General features: G+C 47.9%; 1 protein-coding gene across 1 annotated transcript in view; it reads left to right on the forward strand.

The window, feature by feature from the left end:
• Positions 1-788: 788 nt before the first annotated feature.
• Positions 789-19,147, forward strand: part of LOC142486218 (solute carrier family 52, riboflavin transporter, member 3-B-like) — a 45,692-nt gene continuing 27,333 nt past the window's right edge. Inside the window, exon 1 of the mRNA XM_075584855.1 lies at positions 789-855. The gene's annotated coding sequence lies outside the window, so the exon portion shown is untranslated. The remainder of the gene's footprint in view (positions 856-19,147) is intronic.

The following is a 19,147-nucleotide window of genomic DNA, read 5'->3' on the forward strand; positions in this document are numbered from 1 at the left end:
TACCTGCACCCTCCTACACACCAACCTAACTTACCTGCACCCCTCCTACACACCAACCTTACTTACCTGCACCCCTCCTACACACCAACCTAATTTACCTGCACCCTCCTACACACCAACCTAACATACCTGTACCCCTCCTACACACCAACCTAACTTACCTGTACCCCTCCTACACACCAACCTAACTTACCTGCACCCTCCTACACACCAACCTTACTTACCTGCACCCCTCCTACACACCAACCTAACTTACCTGCACCCTCCTACACACCAACCTAACATACCTGTACCCCTCCTACACACCAACCTAACTTACCTGCACCCTCCTACACACCAACCTTACTTACCTGCACCCCTCCTACACACCAACCTAACTTACCTGCACCCTCCTACACACCAACCTAACATACCTGTACCCCTCCTACACACCAACCTAACTTACCTGCACCCCTCCTACACACCAACCTAACTTTCCTGCACCCTCCTACACACCAACCTAACTTACCTGCACCCTCCTACACACCAACCTAACTTACCTGCACCCCTCCTACACACCAACCTAACTTACCTGCACCCCTCCTACACACCAACCTTACTTACCTGCACCCTCCTACACACCAACCTAACTTACCTGCACCCCTCCTACACACCAACCTAACTTACCTGCACCCTCCTACACACCAACCTAACTTACCTGCACCCTCCTACACACCAACCTAACTTGCTGTCTGACTGTTCCCTGGGAGGTCCCTTATCTCTCAGCTGAGATCTCTCAGCCTGTGATTCCTGGAGAGATGATTCAGTCCCAGGCTGAGCAGCAAGCTGCAGTAACACAGAACAACCCAACACAAGGTTAGTGCACTGAACTATATTATACTATTCCATACTGTGCTATACTATATTATACCATACTATTCTATACTGTGCTATACTATATTATACCATACTATTCTATACTGTGCTATACTATATTATACCATACTATTCTATACTGTGCTATACTATATTATACCATACTATTCTATACTGTGCTATACTATATTATATCATACTATTCTATACTGTGCTACACTATATTATACCATACTATTCTATACTGTGCTATACTATATTATACCATACTATTCTAAACTGTGCTATACTATATTATATCATACAATTCTATACTGTGCTACACTATATTATACCATACTATTCTATACTGTGCTATACTATATTATACCATACTATTCTATAATGTGCTATACTATATTATATCATACTATTCCATACTGTGCTACAGTATACTATATTATACCATACTATATCATACTATTCCATACTGTGCTATACTATATTATACCATACTATTCCATACTGTGCTATACTATATTATACCACACTATTCCATACTGTGCTATACTATATTATATCATACTATTCTATACTGTGCTATACTATATTATATCATACTATTCCATACTGTGCTATACTATATTATACCACACTATTCCATACTGTGCTATACTATATTATACCATACTATTCCATACTGTGCTATACTATATTATACCACACTATTCTATACTGTGCTATACTATATTATATCATACTATTCTATACTGTGCTACACTATATTATACCACACTGTTCTACTGTATACTGTGCTATACTATATTATACCGCACTATTCTATACTGTGCTATACTATTCTATACTGTGCTACACTATATTATATCATACTATTCTATACTGTGCTATACTATATTATACCACACTATTCTATACTGTGCTACACTATATTATATCATACTATTCTATACTGTGCTATACTATATTATTTCATACTATTCTATACTGTGCTATACTATATTATACCACACTATTCTATACTATTCCATACTGTGCTATACTATATTATACCATACTATACCATACTATTCTATACTGTGCTATACTATATTATACCATACTATTCTACACTGTGCTATACTATATTATACCATACTATTCCATACTGTGCTATACTATATTATACCATACTATTCTATACTGTACTATACTATATTATACCACACTATTCTATACTGTGCTATACTATTCCATACTGTGCTATACTATATTATACCATACTATTCTATACTGTGCTATACTATATTATACCATACTATTCCATACTGTGCTATACTATATTATACCATACTATTCTATACTGTGCTATACTATATTATACCATACTATTCTATACTGTGCTATACTATATTATACCATACTATTCTATACTGTGCTATACTATATTATACCATACTATTCTATACTGTGCTATACTATATTATACCATACTATTCCATACTGTGCTATACTATATTATACCATACTATTCTATACTGTGCTATACTATATTATACCATACTATTCTATACTGTGCTATACTATATTGTACCACACTATTCTACACTGTGCTATACTATTCTATACTGTGCTACACTATATTATAACATACTATTCTATACTGTGCTATACTATACTATTTCATACTATTCTATACTGTGCTATACTATATTATATCATACTATTCTATACTGTGCTATACTATATTATACCACACTATTCTATACTCTGCTATACTATTCCATACTGTGCTATACTATATTATACCATACTATACTATACTATTCTATACTGTGCTATACTATATTATACCATACTATTCTATACTGTGCTATACTATATTATACCACACTATTCTATACTGTGCTATACTATTCCATACTGTGCTATACTATATTATACCATACTATTCTATACTGTGCTATACTATTCCATACTGTGCTATACTATACTATATTATACCATACTATTCTATACTGTGCTATACTATATTATACCATACTATTCTATACTGTGCTATACTATATTATACCATACTATTCTATACTGTGCTATACTATATTATACCATACTATTCTATACTGTGCTATACTATATTATACCATACTATTCTATACTGTGCTATACTATATTATACCGTACTATTCTATACTGTGCTATAATATATTATACCATACTATTCTATACTGTGCTATACTATATTATACCATACTATTCTATACAGGCATACCCCACATTAACGTACGCAATGGGACCGGAGCATGTATGTAACTATGTAACTACTGTACTGTGCTATACTATATTATACCATACTATTCCATACTGTGCTATACTATATTATACCATACTGTTCTATACTGTGCTATACTATATTATACCATATTATTCTATACTGTGCTATACTATATTATACTATATTATACCATACTATTCTATACTGTGCTATACTATATTATACTATATTATACCATACTATTCTATACTGTGCTATACTATATTATACTATATTATACCATATTATTCTATACTGTGCTATACTATATTATACTATATTATACCATATTATTCTATACTGTGCTATACTATATTATACTATATTATACCATACTATTCTATACTGTGCTATACTATATTATACCATACTATTCTATACTGTGCTATACTATATTATACCATACTATTCTATACTGTGCTATACTATATTATACTATATTATACCATACTATTCTATACTGTGCTATACTATATTATACCATACTATTCCATATTGTGCTATACTATATTATACCATACTATCCATAGAATCGGGTCGTACAGCACAGACTGGCCCAGATAGGCTGGGAACATAGAATCGGGTTTGTCACGTTAGCCCAGGTCTCTTAACACATTTATATTTAAGGGATCGGTAAATAGGCAAAACAAGGCAGTGAGATAAAATGAGGTTTATTTGGATAAAACCTCGGAAACGCTCAGAAATACAGAATACAGAAAGATACCCACTGACCGGGGTCTGGGGGGCTGCAATCCAGCCTTTCCGGGGTGCAGGGCGCCCGCTTGGGGTCTGGGGGTTGCAATCCAGCCTTTCCGGGGTGCAGGACGCCCGCTTGGAGTTTGGGGGTTGCAATCCAGCCTTTCCGGGGTGCAGGGCGCCCGCTTGGGGTTTGGGGGCTGCAATCCAGCCTTTCCGGGGTGCAGGGCGCCCGCTTGGGGTCTGGGGGTTGCAATCCAGCCTTTCCGGGGTGCAGGGCGCCTGCTTGGGGTCTGGGGGTTGCAATCCAGCCTTTCCGAGGTGCAGGGCGCCCGCTTGGTGTCTGGGGGTTGCAATCCAGCCTTTCCGGGGTGCAGGGCGCCCGCTTGGGGTCTGGGGGCTGCAATCCAGCCTTTCCAGGGTGCAGGGCGCCCGCTTGGGTTCTGGGGGCTGCAATCCAGCCTTTCCGGGGTGCAGGGCACCCGCTTGGGGTCTGGGGGTTGCAATCCAGCCTTTCCGGGGTGCAGGGCGCCCACTTGGGGTCTTGGGGTTGCAATCCAGCCTTTCCGGGGTGCAGGGCGTCTGCTTGGGGTCTGGGGTCTGCAATCCAGCCTTTCCGGGGTGCAGGGCGCCCGCTTGGGGTCTGGGGGTTGCAATCCAGCCTTTCCGGGGTGCAGGGCGCCTACTTGGGGTCTGGGGGTTGCAATCCAGCCTTTCCGGGGTGCAGGGCGCCCGCTTGGGGGTTGCAATCCAGCCTTTCCGGGGTGCAGGGCGCCCGCTTGGGGTCTGGGGGTTGCAATCCAGCCTTTCCGGGGTGCAGGGCGCCCACTTGGGGTCTGGGGGTTGCAATCCAGCCTTTCCGGGGTGCAGGGCGCCCACTTGGGGTCTGGGGGTTGCAATCCAGCCTTTCCGGGGTGCAGGGCGTCTGCTTGGGGTCTGGGGTCTGCAATCCAGCCTTTTCGGGGTGCAGGGCGCCCGCTTGGGGTCTGGGGGTTGCAATCCAGCCTTTCCGGGGTGCAGGGCGCCCGCTTGGGGTCTGCAATCCAGCCTTTCCGGGGTGCAGGGCGCCCGCTTGGGGTTTGGGGGCTGCAATCCAGCCTTTCCGGGGTGCAGGGCGCCCACTTGGGGTCTTGGGGTTGCAATCCAGCCTTTCCGGGGTGCAGGGCGTCCGCTTGGGGTCTGGGGGCTGCAATCCAGCCTTTCCGGGGTGCAGGGCGCCCGCTTGGGGTCTGGTGGTTGCAATCCAGCCTTTCCGGGGTGCAGGGCGTCTGCTTGGGGTTTGGGGGTTGCAATCCAGCCTTTCCAGGGTGCAGGGCGCCCACTTGGGGTCTGGGGGCTGCAATCCAGCCTTTCCGGGGTGCAGGGCGCCCGCTTGGGGTCTGGGGGTTGCAATCCAGCCTTTCCGGGGTGCAGGGCGTCTGCTTGGGGTTTGGGGGTTGCAATCCAGCCTTTCCGGGGTGCAGGGCGCCCACTTGGGGTCTGGGGGCTGCAATCTAGCCTTTCCGGGGTGCAGGGCGCCCGCTTGGGGTCTGGGGGTTGCAATCCAACCTTTCCGAGGTGCAGGGCGCCCGCTTGGGGTTTGGGGGTTGAAATGTAGCCTTTCCGGGGTGCAGGGCGCCCACTTGGGGTTTGGGGGCTGCAATCCAGCCTTTCCGGGGTGCAGGGCGCCCACTTGGGGGTTGGGGGTTGAAATGTAGCCTTTCTGGGGTGCAGGGCACCCACTTGGGGTTTGGGGGCTGCAATCCAGCCTTTCCGGGGTGCAGGGCGCCCTGTTGGGGTTTAGGGGCTGCAATCCAGCCTTTCCGGGGTGCAGGGCGCCCGCTTGGGGTCTGGGGGCTGCAATCCAGCCTTTCCGGGGTGCAGGGCGCCCACTTGGGGTCTGGGGGTTGCAATCCAGCCTTTCCGGGGTGCAGGGCGTCCGCTTGGTGTTTGGGGGCTGCAATCCAGCCTTTCCGGGGTGCAGGGCGCCCACTTGGGGTTTGGGGGCTGCAATCCAGCCTTTCCGGGGTGCAGGGTGCCCGCTTGGGGTCTGGGGGTTGCAATCCAGCCTTTCCGGGGTGCAGGGCGCCCGCTTGGGGTCTGGGGGCTGCAATCCAGCCTTTCCGGGGTGCAGGGCGCCCGCTTGGGGTCTGGGGGCTGCCATCCAGCATTTCCGAGGTGCAGGGCGCCCGCTTGAGGTTTGGGGGTTGCAATCCAGCCTTTCCGGGGTGCAGGGCGTCCGCTTGGTGTTTGGGGGCTGCAATCCAGCCTTTCCGGGGTGCAGGGCGCCCACTTGGGGTTTGGGGGCTGCAATCCAGCCTTTCCGGGGTGCAGGGTGCCCGCTTGGGGTCTGGGGGTTGCAATCCAGCCTTTCCGGGGTGCAGGGCGCCCGCTTGGGGTCTGGGGGCTGCAATCCAGCCTTTCCGGGGTGCAGGGCGCCCGCTTGGGGTCTGGGGGCTGCCATCCAGCATTTCAGAGGTGCAGGGCGCCCGCTTGCCAGGGCTTACCCTGACCGGGGCCTTCTTCCGGACGTCCTGGAACTGATTTCTTCACGAAACCCTGTCCATGACCGCTAAGGCGATTTGCAGAACGTGGCTGCAGACGTCGGGGCGTTCTCTCTGCGAGGCCGCGAGCTTTTCTAGCTTCAAAACAAAGCCGGTTACTTTGCTGTTTCGAACAGAGGAACTTTGAAAAGCCGCCCGCGCGTCACCGACTCGAGTCACCGGAAGGTCTGGATCTCCGACTCGACCGTCTCCTTACATTCCCTCCGCCAAGCTATCCTCAGCATATAGGTAGGAGGAGCGGCCAATCAGAGCGTGGGAAACTTTCCTACAGGCCAATAAAAACAGGGGCTCGTTTCTTTGGCCGACGTCAGAGGCAGGGGGCGTGTGGAGCCGGCTCGGGACGCCCTGTGGGCGGGACATATGTTCTGGCCTATAGGAAATGCATACATATAGCAGGGCGCAAAAAGAGAAGAGAAAACACACTATTGGTATCAATTTTAAAAGTAATTAATATTGATAAAAAGCATGAAATGACACTTACATAGAAACGGATCGCAGTGAATCCGAACTGCGCTGGCGGGCGCTGGGGGGAGGGGTAGATGAGAGCGCTGTATTACCACAAATGCCAGATCGCAAAAACCACTTGATGTTCCGGTAACAGAGTTCTATAGGATCCAATATCCAAAATCCACCCCTGCACCTCGCTCAAAACACACCCCAGGACGTTTACAAACACAGCTGCCCGGAGGAACGTTATAACGCTGTCTCTGTGCTGCGTGTGACGTCACCTCGACGCGTTTCACGTCATACGACGCTTTGTCAGGAGGTATGATTGACAGCATGAACGTCCAGTTAAAATACAAGAGATCTGAACAAACCCACAAATCGGATTCATTCATTCTCCTAGCAGCATTGTAACGTATAGGCTACCATACCTATTCAATCAGTGTTAGAACAACAATATACATACATAGAAATACACCGTTAATGACACATGAATTATCTGCCTCACATAGAAATAAAGACACATATCTAGGAAAAGTGTCTACGATCGTCATCTTTTCATTAGCCAGTCCATTGCCTCCCACTGGGCAGGCGCCACTGAGTCTGGAAGACCAGAGGGTCCCCCCCACAGGGGGTCTCTACTCTACGGACCCAGTACTCCGCCCTGCCCCGTCCACTTAGCACCCTGACACCTCTTAACATCCCGTCCCCTCTTTCGTCTACGGGTTCTCATGCAGACTAGCTGGCACCTTAAACATACGCCCGGGCTGCCTGCAGAGCGCCGTATAGTAAATGTAAGAAGACCACAAGCCATACTTTATTACAGCTTACATTTTGGGGTACCTCATATTCCTAAGGGAAATGTATTAGGGATATTTGGGCTCGACATCCAGGCGTCCGGGGGACACAGGGAAGCCCCGGTGTAATTCACCCTGCGTACCGGCAAATCATGCCTGCTCGCTGGGGAGAATTAAATGACTACCGGTAACTTTGGCCCCCCAACTCCTGCAACCAAAATAATTGTATTTCCACCCAAATATCCCCCTAAAACTGACACACAAGAAACTTACAGTTCTAGGGCTAAGGGAACATGAAATGGGAAAAAACAGGGTCCTTTTATTTTCCAGCATGTATTATCCCTGGTCCCTGGCTTATGGAGGTACCAGGGACCCCACGGGTTCAGGGGTAACCAGCGGACTTAACCTTTATTAGATAGCCTGGTTACCCCCTCCCGTTACAAATACAAATACCCCGTGACACTTATCACACGTAAATCCCACGTCCCCTATTGCTGCTCACAGCCCGGAACTCCCGTAACGCGTCCTCTCTGGGGGTGACAGGCCTCCGAGGGTTTCTGCTGGCGTCCAGCTCCGTCTGCTGTCCCTGTCCCGTGATTTTGGGGTTCAGCCCCTTCCGAAATCTCTGTTCCTCACATGACTCATCGCTCGGGAGTGTTCCAGGAATATGGCTTCTTTCCCCAATCCCGTCGGAGTCACCAATGAATTAAGCGGAGTCCGACACCGGGATGTTTGTCTAAGAGAATGTGCTAGGCTAAGGCCTCGGGCATGGTCAGCGCATAATGCTGAGGCGCGCTGCTGCTCGACACTGAGCCCCTGCAGCCGCAATGAGAGCGGCTTTAGCAGGGGCTCGCGCACGCGTCCGCACACTTGGGGAAGCGCGTGTCTGATGGAGTTTTGACATTTGGCGCTCGCCGGAGCGCAGGGCCGGTCACGTGAGCGTGTCGCCCAATGAGGGCGAACCAGCTCCGTGACGTCACTGGCCCGCCCCCGACACGCCCACTGACGGCGCGCTGTGTAAGGCCAGGGAAAGCACCGCTTTCCCTGAGCCTCAGCGCGCCTCAGCACGGTTTTGGGCACTATGTCCCAGGCCTTATAGTACCGTGTTGCTCAGTGTGAGGAGAGAAAACACACGCTCAAGAGAAGTTATCTCTAATTAAAGCTGCAGCTCAAAAAAGATTCCATTCAATATGTGCATCAATACAATCTGCACACTGACCAGTGATTAGCTAGGCTGCCGATCAATATGTGCATCAATACTATCTGCACACTGACCAGTGATTAGCTAAGCTGCCGATCAATATGTGCATCAATACAATCTGCACACTGACCAGTGATTAGCTAAGCTGCCGATCAATATGTGCATCAATACTATCTGCACACTGACCAGTGATTAGCTAGGCTGCCGATCAATATGTGCATCAATACAATCTGCACACTGACCAGTGATTAGCTAGGCTGCCGATCAATATGTGCATCAATACAATCTGCACACTGACCAGTGATTAGCTAAGCTGCCCATCAATATGTGCATCAATACAATCTGCACACTGACCAGTGATTAGCTAAGCTGCCGATCAATATGTGCATCAATACTATCTGCACACTGACCAGTGATTAGCTAAGCTGCCGATCAATATGTGCATCAATACAATCTGCACACTGACCAGTGATTAGCTAGGCTGCCGATCAATATGTGCATCAATACTATCTGCACACTGACCAGTGATTAGCTAAGCTGCCGATCAATATGTGCATCAATACAATCTGCACACTGACCAGTGATTAGCTAGGCTGCCGATCAATATGTGCATCAATACTATCTGCACACTGACCAGTGATTAGCTAAGCTGCCGGTCAATATGTGCATCAATACAATCTACACACTGACCAGTGATTAGCTAAGCTGCCGATCAATATGTGCATCAATACTATCTGCACACTGACCAGTGATTAGCTAGGCTGCCGATCAATATGTGCATCAATACAATCTGCACACTGACCAGTGATTAGCTAGGCTGCCGATCAATATGTGCATCAATACTATCTGCACACTGACCAGTGATTAGCTAGGCTGCCGATCAATATGTGCATCAATACAATCTGCACACTGACCAGTGATTAGCTAGGCTGCACATCAATATGTGCATCAATACTATCTGCACACTGACCAGTGATTAGCTAGGCTGCCGATCAATATGTGCATCAATACAATCTGCACACTGACCAGTGATTAGCTAGGCTGCCGATCAATATGTGCATCAATACAATCTGCACACTGACCAGTGATTAGCTAAGCTGCCCATCAATATGTGCATCAATACAATCTGCACACTGACCAGTGATTAGCTAAGCTGCCGATCAATATGTGCATCAATACTATCTGCGCACTGACCAGTGATTAGCTAGGCTGCCGATCAATATATGCATCAATACAATCTGCACACTGACCAGTGATTAGCTAGGCTGCCGATCAATATATGCATCAATACTATCTGCGCACTGACCAGTGATTAGCTAGGCTGCCGATCAATATATGCATCAATACAATCTGCGCACTGACCAGTGATTAGCTAGGCTGCCGATCAATATATGCATCAATACAATCTGCACACTGACCAGTGATTAGCTACTGTAAGCTGCCGATCAATATGTGCATCAATACTATCTGCACACTGACCAGTGATTAGCTAGGCTGCCGATCAATATGTGCATCAATACAATCTGCACACTGACCAGTGATTAGCTAGGCTGCCGATCAATATGTGCATCAATACAATCTGCACACTGACCAGTGATTAGCTAAGCTGCCCATCAATATGTGCATCAATACAATCTGCACACTGACCAGTGATTAGCTAAGCTGCCGATCAATATGTGCATCAATACTATCTGCACACTGACCAGTGATTAGCTAAGCTGCCGATCAATATGTGCATCAATACAATCTGCACACTGACCAGTGATTAGCTAGGCTGCCGATCAATATGTGCATCAATACAATCTGCACACTGACCAGTGATTAGCTAGGCTGCCGATCAATATGTGCATCAATACAATCTGCACACTGACCAGTGATTAGCTAGGCTGCCGATCAATATGTGCATCAATACAATCTGCACACTGACCAGTGATTAGCTAGGCTGCCGATCAATATGTGCATCAATACAATCTGCACACTGATCAGTGATTAGCTAGGCTGCCGATCAATATGTGCATCAATACTATCTGCACACTGACCAGTGATTAGCTAGGCTGCCGATCAATATGTGCATCAATACAATCTGCACACTGATCAGTGATTAGCTAGGCTGCCGATCGATCCGTTCTCCTGTGATCGATCGCTGAAGACTGGGCTCGGGGGGCTCACTAAATCACTGTTAGTGCCCCAGAAGAGTACCCAAGATGCAAAGTTCTGTGGGGAAGATCATGTGACCAGGCAGGCACTAGATACAATTGGTGTACTGCTGGAAAGAGGGCAAAAGGGGTGTGCCAGAGCCTGTTTCAGAAGAGAAAGGGGATGTGACTTTGTTAATGGTTTCAATAGAAACAAAAATGATTGTTACAGAATATTAGAAATTAGAATACATTAAAAATGTCTTTAAAAAAAAAAAGAGATTTCAAAAAAATGCTACAATATATTTTCATAGCACATTTATTAAAATAAAAAAAAAGCAAAAACAGCCATGTAGGATATTGCTTGAATTGCAGCTTTAAACACTGATATATATACCTGAAGAAAAGAGTATCTCTACTTCATTATTACCCCTGGCATACTCACTGCTGCCCTGCGGGATCTCCTGATATCTCCTCTGTGGCTCAGCCTAGGGGGGGGGGGGGGGGGGAAGTGATGTGTTTAGCAGATTTGGGTTAGTCGAGGTTATGTGTTTGCAAAAGTCTCTTCAGGGAAGGTCACTTGTCCATAGACCTTGCTCCATTCTTTAAAGTTCCCTGCAGCTGTATTTATCTGTATCTTGATAAGATATATTGCTGACCTTCTTCAAACTAACCCTATTCTGCATTCCCATTTTTAACCCATTCCTTCCTGGTTCATGCTAGCACAGTTTCGTCATATTACTTAGGATCTTACAGTCCAAAGTCCAGCAACCCATATTAAATACAGATTCTAAACTTCTAAAACTAAACCAAGTGGGCGCAGAAAGGAAGGAGCAGATACGATAATAGTACAGGCTGAAAACAAACTTAAATGCATGCTTGCTAACGCAAGAAGCCGGACAGATAAAATGGGGGAGCTTTGAATTAATAGCTGCAAGGGTAGGGTGACCAGATTTTCAAAATGAAATACTGGGACACAGTTAAAATATATTTATAAAACAAATTACATCACGTGACGCACCCCGTTGCCATGACAACGAGACACTGACGTCAGGCGGTGACATGTTGCCATGACAATGTGGCATCACGTGATGCCTCGGCACCATAATGTGTCCCGTTGGTGGGGGCTGCAGTGTGTGTCTGTGTGTATAGGAGGTGGGCCCTGCAGTGTGTGTTTGTGTGTATAGGAGGTGGGCCCTGCAGTGTGTGTCTGTGTGTATAGGAGGTGGGCCCTGCAGTGTGTGTCTGTGTGTATAGGAGGTGGGCCCTGCAGTGTGTGTTTGTGTGTATAGGAGGTGGGCCCTGCAGTGTGTGTCTGTGTGTATAGGAGGTGGGCCCTGCAGTGTGTGTCTGTGTGTATAGGAGGTGGGCCCTGCAGTGTGTGTTTGTGTGTATAGGAGGTGGGCCCTGCAGTGTGTGTTTGTGTGTATATAAATAATGAAGACATTAATTAAAATTAAAATAATTAAATTAAAAATAAATAATTAATTGACATAAATGAAAATTAAATAAAAAAATGTAGGCATTAATTAAAATGAAGACTTTTAAAAATGTGACATTCCTGACCTTGTGTGTATATTACACTTTGCAAAATAGGGTCTCTTGCTCTCCTCGTGGCAGTCAGTGACATCACTGCCATGCAGGGCCACAGACAACTTTCCCGGGGCCCTGGAAGAATGTTTTCACCGGGGCCCCCTACCCACGTTTCGGCGGCCTTGCGAGAACCCCCCCTTCTCACACACCTCCTCACTCTCACCCCACCTCACACTCCCCAGTCACCCATTCCTCCCCCCGCTCTCACCCATTCCTCCCCCCGCTCTCTCTTACACCCCTACCCCATGTATTTTTCTCCCCTCCCCACACTCAACCTCTCTCCCCAATATACGTGCACACACAGTGACACACACACACACACACACATCCCCCCTCCTCATACTTCCCCCTCCTCTCCTCATACCTGCCCTCTCATCTTATAAAAACCACAAAAAAACAGCGCAAACTGCATAGTGAAGTATATCAAATATTATTGATCCATAAAAAAGGCATAAACAGAGTGACTAGTCGCTCACCTAGTAGTATAATAGAATAAAAGACTAGGTGCTTAGGGAATAATGATACAAATAAACACTTGGACAAGGGACCTCCGGGGGTCACTAAAAGCCCTAATAACAGCACTCAGAGTCGCCATACACAGGTAAGTATATGGTAAGAACTGGATATAAGTATAATTACTAGGACCACAAATAAGGGTATATAAACCCTAAGCCAGGAGACTACAAGCAGTAGTTAAAACCAAAAATAATAAAGTTTTATTACACGTAGCTAATGGGAAATACCCTGAGGGATAGAAGGTATATTAGCTAAACAGTGTGTCCACTTTTATGGGTACATAATGCGCAGGTGACTTAATAGACAGTAATAACGATCGTAGTGCGCAATGTCCTCGGTACACGATCCTGCAGAGATCGATTCCATCCGGTGGGGCTGTCTCTTTTGGAGGTGTATTCCTCCCAGCGGTGTCGGTAAATGTGTTCCCGTCGGACTTCCGGGTCGCGTCAAGATGACATCACGGCGACACACGTTAGTGTCCTCGTGGTACACGTTGATCATGCAATGAGTCCAGTATGTACCAGAGTCCCAATACACCCAATCAATGGGGATAGGAGGTCACAGCACCAATAGTTCGATAAGCCACCAGGCAGTATAGCAGTATAGCAGTATAGCAGTATAGCAGTATAGCAGTATAGCAGTATAGCAGTATAGCAGTATAGCAGTATAGCAGTATAGCACCAATAGCAAAAATTAAAATAGTGTAATAAAATCAACTAATCCTACGCGTTTCGTAGCTCCCGCTACTTCATCAGGGTTCGCTGTTTTTTTGTGTTTTCTGTCTGTAGTGCTGTCGGAGTGCTGAGCCACCCTGACCATTTAACAGCTGCAGCTGCCACTGTATTAACAGAGTTTGTATGTATTTACACCCTAAGAATTAAGGGTTGTAATTATCCTTTCACTATTAACACTATATCACTCTAAATGGGTTGTGGTTAAATGGTTTATTAGTTGCGCACTATATTTCTTTATTTTTTTTCCCTCTCATCTTATACTTCCCCCTCTTCTCCTCCCCGTATAACTCCCCCAACTCTCCATATACCTCCCCTCCTCTCCTCATACCTTCCGCTCCTCATACCTCTCCCTCCCCATCCTTTCCTCATACCTACCCTCTCCCCCCCTCATACCTTCCCCCCCCTCCTCATACTTTCCCCATCCCTCCTCATACCTTACCCATCCCTCCTCATACTTGCCCCATCCCTCCCCATACCTGCCCCATCCCTCCCCATACCTGCCCCATCCCTGACCATACCTGCCCCATCCCTCCCCATACCTGCCCCATCCCTCCCCATACCTGCCCCATCCCTGCCCCATCCCTCCTCATACCTGCCCCTTAGCTCCTCATATCTCCCCCCTCCTCATACCTCTCCCTCCTCTCCTCCTATGACACACACACAGACAGACAGGAGACACAGACAGGAGACACAGACACAAAAAGGAGACACACACAAACAGGAGACACACACACAGAGACAGGAGACACACACACAGAGAGAGGAGACACACACACAGAGACAGGAGACACACACACAGAGACAGGAGACACACACACAGAGAGAGGAGACACACACACAGAGACAGGAGACACACACACAGAGACAGGAGATACACACACAGAGACAGGAGACACACAGACAGACAGGACACACAGACAGACAGGACACACAGACAGACAGGACACACAGACAGACAGGACACACAGACAGACAGACAGGAATCACAGACAGACAGGACACACAGACAGACAGACAGGACACACAGGACACACAGACAGGACACACAGACAGACAGACAGACAGGACACACAGACAGACAGACAGGACACACAGGACACACAGACAGACAGACAGGACATACAGACACAGACAGACAGCACACACACACACACACATACAGACAGACAGCAGACAGACAGGACAAACAGGACAGAGACAGGACACACAGACAAACAGGACAGACAGACAGCACACACACAGACAGACAGACAGGACAGACAGACAGACAGGACACACAGACAGACAGACAGGACACACACAGACAGGACACACAGACAGACAGACAGGACACACAGACAGACAGACAGGACATACAGACACAGACAGACAGCACACACACACACATACAGACAGACAGGACAAACAGGACAGACAGACAGGACACACAGACAAACAGGACACACAGACAGCACACACACAGACAGACAAACAGGACACACAGACAGACAGACAGCACAAACAGACAGACAGACAGGACACACAGACAGACAGGACACACACACACACAGACAGAACACACACACAGACAGACAGACAGCACACACACACAGACAGACAGCACAAACAGACAGACACACAGGACACACAGACAGGACACACAGACAGACAGACAGGACAGACAGACAGACAGGACACACACAGACAGGACACACAGACAGACAGACAGGACACACAGGACACACAGACACAGACAGACAGCACACACACACACACACATACAGACAGACAGCAGACAGACAGGACAAACAGGACAGACAGACAGGACACACAGACAAACAGGACAGACAGACAGCACACACACAGACAGACAAACAGGACACACAGACAGACAGACAGGACACACAGACAGACAGACAGGACACACAGACAGACAGACAGCACACACACACAGACAGACAGACAGCACACACACACACACACACACACAGACAGACAGCACAAACAGACAGACAGACAGCACACACAGACAGACAAACAGACAGCACACACACACACATACAGACAGACAGCAGACAGACAGGACAAACAGGACAGACAGACAGGACACACAGACAAACAGGACAGACAGACAGCACACACACAGACAGACAAACAGGACACACAGACAGACAGACAGGACACACAGACAGACAGACAGGACACACAGACAGACAGACAGCACACACACACAGACAGAACACACACTCACAGACAGACAGACAGCACACACACACACACAGACAGACAGCACAAACAGACAGACAGACAGCACACACAGGACACACAGACACACAGGACACACAGACAGGACACACAGACAAACAGGACAGACAGACAGCACACACACAGACAGACAAACAGGACACACAGACAGACAGACAGACAGGACACACAGACAGACAAACAGGACACACAGACAGACAGACAGGACACACAGACAGACAGACAGGACACACAGACAGACAGGACACACAGACAGAACACACAGACAGACAGGACACACAGACAGACAGGACACACAGACAGGAGACACACACACACACAAAGAGACAGACAGCACACACACACACACACACACACACACAGAGAGACAGACAGGACACACAGACAGACAGCACACACAGACAGGACACAGACAGACAGACAGGACACACACACACACACACACACACACAGACAGACAGACAGGACACACAGAGACAGACAGGACACACAGAGACAGACAGGACACACAGACAGACAGACAGGACACACAGACAGACAAACAGACAGACAAACAGACAGCACACACAGACAGACAGCGCACACACACACACATACAGACAGACAGCAGACAGACAGGACAAACAGGACAGACAGACAGGACACACAGACAAACAGGACAGACAGCACACACAGACAGACAAACAGGACACACAGACAGACAGACAGGACACACAGGACACACAGACAGGACACACAGGACACACAGACAGACAGGACACACAGACAGGACACACAGACAGGACACACAGACAGACAGGACACACAGACAGGAGACACACACACACACAAAGAGACAGACAGCACACACACACACACACACACACACACAGACAGACAGACAGACAGACAGCACACACACACACACAGACCAGACACACAGACAGACAGGACACACACAGACAGAGAGACAGCACACACACACACACACACACACACACAGACAGACTGCACACACACACACACACACAGACAGGACACACACACAGACAGACAGACAGGACACACACACACAGACAGGACACACACACACACACAGACAGACAGGACACACAGAGACAGACAGGACACACAGACAGACAGACAGGACAGACACACACAGACAGGACACAGACAGACAGACAGCACACACACACACACACACACACACACACACACACACAGACCGGACACACAGACAGACAGGACACACACAGACCGGACACACAGACAGACAGGACACACACAGACAGACAGCACACACACACACACACACACACACAGACAGACAGACAGACAGACAGACAGACAGCACACACACACAGACAGACAGACAGACAGGACACAGACAGACAGGACATACACACACAGACAAGACACAGACAGACAGACAGGACACAGACAGACAGACAGACAGCACACACACACAGAGACAGGACACAGACAGACAGACAGCACACACACACACACACACACACAGACAGACAGACAGGACACACACACACACACACAGACAGACAGACAGAGACAGACAGACAGACAGGACACACACACACACACACAGACAGGACACAGACAGACAGACAGGACACACACACACACACACACACACAGACAGACAGACAGGACACACACACACACACACACAGACAGGACACAGACAGACAGACAGGACACACACACACACACACACACAGACAGACAGCACACACACACACACACAGACAGGACACACACACACACACACACACACACACAGACAGACAGACAGACAGACAGGACACACACACAGACAGGACACAGACAGACAGACAGGACACACACACACACACACACAGAAGCAGCTCACTCCATCCGGCCCCGGTAGAAAGCCCTGCCCCCGAGATCCTCTGACCTCCAACCAATCCCCTGCTTCTAGTCTCTAAAGCCCCGCCCCCGGCATTCTAAAAGTACCCGGCCGCCGCATCCTCCCCCTCGGCGCTGCCGCTCGCCACCCCCCCCCCCCCGCGCGCATCGCCGTGCACCCCCCCCCCCCCCGCGCGCATCGTCACCGACTCCCCCGCGCACCAGGGCCAAAAATGGGACATTCCCGGGATGGACGGGCAACCGGGACAGCCCAGCAAAAACCGGGACTGTCCCGGCAAAACCGGGACGAATGGTCACCCTATGCAAGGGAGCAGTATGATATCATAGGCATTACTGAAACATGGTGGGATGAAACTCATGACTGGACAGTTAATTTAGAGGGTTATTCCCTTTTTCGGAAGGATCGAACAAATAGAAGGGGAGGTGGAGTATGTTTATATGTTAAACCAGATCTAAAACCTATTATAAGGGATGATGTCTATGAAGGGAATGATGAAAATGTAGAGACCTTGTGGATAGAAATTAGCAGTGGAGGTAAAAGTATAAAGAAAATGTTTGTGGGAATATGCTATAAACCACCAAATATCTGTGAGATTGAGGAAGCTAAAATACTTTTGCAAATGGAGAAGGCATCAAAACTGGGTCATGTTTGCATAATGGGGGATTTTAATTATCCAGACATAGACTGGGGCAATGAGATTAGCGTCACAGCAAAGGAAACAGGAAAGAGAAAGAGAATCCCTTTTGAATGCACTCAGCCTACACTAGCAATATAAGTAAAATAAATACATGTTATTATATAAATCAAGAAAACATACTGTACTGTATGGTTAAAACCTAAATAGCGCTGGTGTGCAGCACAGAACCGTGTATAGGTAAAGGAAAGACATCACCTTGCCATGTGTCCCCGGGATATGGGTACAGAGCTGGGTACAGATATGGGTGTAGATATGGGTACAGATATGGGTACAGAGCTGGGTACAGAGCTGGGTGTAGATATGGGTACAGAGCTGGGTACAGAGCTGGGTACAGAGCTGGGTGTAGATATGGGTACAGAGCTGGGTACAGAGCTGGGTACAGAGCTGGGTACAGAGCTGGGTACAGAGCTGGGTACAGAGCTGGGTACAGAGCTGGGCACAGAGCTGGGTACAGAGCTGGGCACAGAGATGGGCACAGATATGGGTACAGAGCTGGGTACAGAGCTGGGTACAAAGC

The sequence above is a fragment of the Ascaphus truei genome, unplaced genomic scaffold (assembly GCF_040206685.1).
Source record: "Ascaphus truei isolate aAscTru1 unplaced genomic scaffold, aAscTru1.hap1 HAP1_SCAFFOLD_788, whole genome shotgun sequence".
In the NCBI taxonomy this organism is placed as follows: Eukaryota; Metazoa; Chordata; class Amphibia; order Anura; family Ascaphidae; genus Ascaphus; species Ascaphus truei.